This window comes from Chaetura pelagica, unplaced genomic scaffold, assembly GCF_000747805.2.
Source record: "Chaetura pelagica isolate M959 unplaced genomic scaffold, ChaPel_1.0 scaffold345, whole genome shotgun sequence".
Lineage (NCBI taxonomy): Eukaryota > Metazoa > Chordata > Aves > Apodiformes > Apodidae > Chaetura > Chaetura pelagica.
In genome coordinates, this window is record NW_009953962.1 from 1,421,898 (window position 1) to 1,424,964 (window position 3,067).

The following is a 3,067-nucleotide window of genomic DNA, read 5'->3' on the forward strand; positions in this document are numbered from 1 at the left end:
GCTGCTCTCTCCGAGGCTGGGGAGCCTGTGCCATCGGCCGGGGAGCAGCCCCACTCGGCTGGGCTGGCGTGGGTTATTTCTTGTACCACTCTATTGTGCCCTGAACGTTCAAACCCCCAAACAAACTCGTGCCGCTCACAAGAACAGGGAAGCACTATCTGGAAACGCGTTTATTTGGAAATGGGGAAAGCACAAAGTGATTTGGGATCAAACCCGTGGGTGTCTGGGGTTTTGTTGTTGTTTGGGTTTTTGTTTTTATCCTCTCCTACGATCTGCAAGTAAAGAAGCTCTCGTTTCTTAAAGCGTGAATGGTAAAAGTCTCAGACATGGCACCAAGTATCTCAATAATGTGGATGGTGTAATTGTCATGTTGTTAAGAATTTCCGTTTTGTCTTGCACCACATTTTGCCTCTGATCTCTGAAATGGCTGTCAAAGAAGTGTCCTTAAAGTGCCTGTCCTGCAGGTATGTAAAAACATGAAGCTGTAGAAGAAGCTTGCTTTGGGGCTGAAAATGAGACTTGCAGGTCCGTCTTCCAGTGGCAGAACGTCTGGAGCAGCAGGATTACGCTTGGCTGTGTAGTTTGCTATTATTATGACCGTGTTCAAACGCATTCTGATGTGCCATGAGGAAGGTATACAATTAGATTAAAGCTCCCAACAACCCATCAAATCCCGTTCAGAGCCCGGGCTCTGGTCTCGGACTTGTTTAAATCACCGACACTTTAGAACAAAACTATTTCACCCTTCACCTCTCCGGTCAGATTTTTCTGTTTGATTACATCAATAATTTAATTTCTATTTCCTACCGGCCCTTCCAAGTGGGCAAATCGACCCCCGTCCCAACACGGTTGGGGGCTGTTATTTTTAGCTCATTCGCTGGAACAAAATGTTCCAACATTCCCTGCTTTGAATCTCATTGCGGTTTGACTACTCTTTGATATTTAAGACCGTTGGTTTTTCTTGTCAAACTACCTGTTATAGGAAATGGCTCCCTGAGCTTGGTAAATCGCTGTCAAAAAAGGAGACAGGAGGATTTGCCTAAAGAAACGTTTCGAAAATGCTGCAGGGAAATACCCTAAATAATAAACTGACAAAGCTACCGTAGCTGCTACTCTTATGGTGACCCCAACAGTGTGCCCAGCTATAAAAATAAGTAAAAGCTGATCAAATATTGCTATGCCTTCTTGTCCTCTTGATAAATACATTTTCTCGGCAGTTTTTCGGAGTTCCATGTGCACTTCATAAACAGTACTAAAACTGCGCGTCTGATTCAAGTATCACTTAAATAGTCCCGCTCCCCTTCTCAGTCGCAGTCCTGCAGCTACTATTTCGGCAACAGAGTACTTTAAAGTGCGTTTAAATACCCCTCTTCTCTCCTACCCCCTCCCTCCCCCCGCGTTGTCCAAGAGCTTCCAGCTGACACCGCTACTGCGTCTATTCTAAAAACGTGTCTGTGAGTTTAGCTACAAACTGTCCAATATCAGTGCAAAGAGCGCGTTGAAGGGAAACAAAAAAAGTAGGTGGGAAGGAAAAGTGAGAAAGCCACTTATTGTCAACTGATGCCTTCTGAAAAGTGAATGACAGTAATTCGGACTTTAAGAACCAGCATCCTTGAGATGTTAAAGCCATACGCATTTATACGAGTATCTATGTATTTGTTTATTTATAAATTTATATTTAGGCACAGTCCGAGGTGTAGAAATTCGCAACAGGAGTTTTAAACTTCATGGCTGTAGATTTGGAAAGTTCTCACACCACTTGTGCTGAGACACTCACACACATTAGCAAAAACGCTGCACTGAATAAAGTGCCGGATGGCCGCGATCTTCTTCACAGGGTTTTCTGTCACGGGCAAAAGTAGCCTCCTGTAGGATGCCCTCCGTGGCTAGGGACCAGGGACTGAACAAAGGAATACAGTAAGTGCAAACTAGTCGTCATTGCACAGAGAGGTTGAAATATGTGTAAGGGAGCGTCTAGAAAAGATGATAGCTCGAGTTTTGCAGCTCCAAATCATTACACTCTCAGCAACAGAACACTATCATTACACACAGGGTAAAATCCTGCTTCTATAGTGGTATTGTCATAACAAGGAGCAATAACTGCTTTGTAATAAAACGAGTGTTTGTTATGAAGAAGCTGAGTGGGCAGTGATCCAGATAAACATTCCCTGCGTCTAACAAGCCTACTATCTTCGAGACGTTTTGTGTTCTGCTAACCTCCCTGTCCTTTTCAATGGTTGTGGTGTTTGTTTTTTTTTCTTGTAATTATACAGCTTCCCGGTTACCATAATTTCAGCACTAACGATCCGACATTGCACAGAGAAATAAAAGAACGGCTGTTTCCCCCCCCCCGTACGTGCGCATCCATAAATTCACTACCTATTCTTACTGTGCAGTAAGCTTTTCGTATGACTATCTCGAGCCCACTCAACATTAGAGTTCCTAATCCCCCTGTACTAGTAGTGCATTTTAGCTGCTTTTTCCTGGTTCTTGAGGAATCGTAATAAACTCTCCTTGACAGGTAGGGAAAACCTACAAAACCGGAGCGCAATACGGACATCGTTCCTCAAGTCGGGGGCTTTCTCTTTGTATCGCTATTTCTCTCCCGGTTAAAACATCCAGAAGGACCGCTGTATTTGAAACAAGGGGACACACTCTAAGCTGTCTGCGAGCAGAAGATGGGAAGGATAAGCCCGGGGGGCCCCGAGAGCTCGAGGGCAGTGGCTGTCCCGCACTCTGTCGCTGCCAGTCGCCAGCCCCGCTCCAGCAGAAGCGCTGGCACGGACCGCAGGCTGCAACGCGACCGTGGCTCACACAGGACAGCAAACACGCAGGCAGCCAGCGAGAGAGCATTCCTCGCAAATCCGTTCCCGGCCTCGCACAACAATAAAGTCTCTGGGAAGAGACTAAATATAAAGTGAGAAGCCCACAAGCACAACGCGAGACGTAGTTTGGGGAGCGACGGGGAGTGGAGGCCGCGCGTCTTTTGTTCGCCACGGGTGCGCTCGGGAAGCTCCACCTGAGCCCCGCGCCGTGCGTGTTGCGGGTCACCAGCAACCTGGAGAGA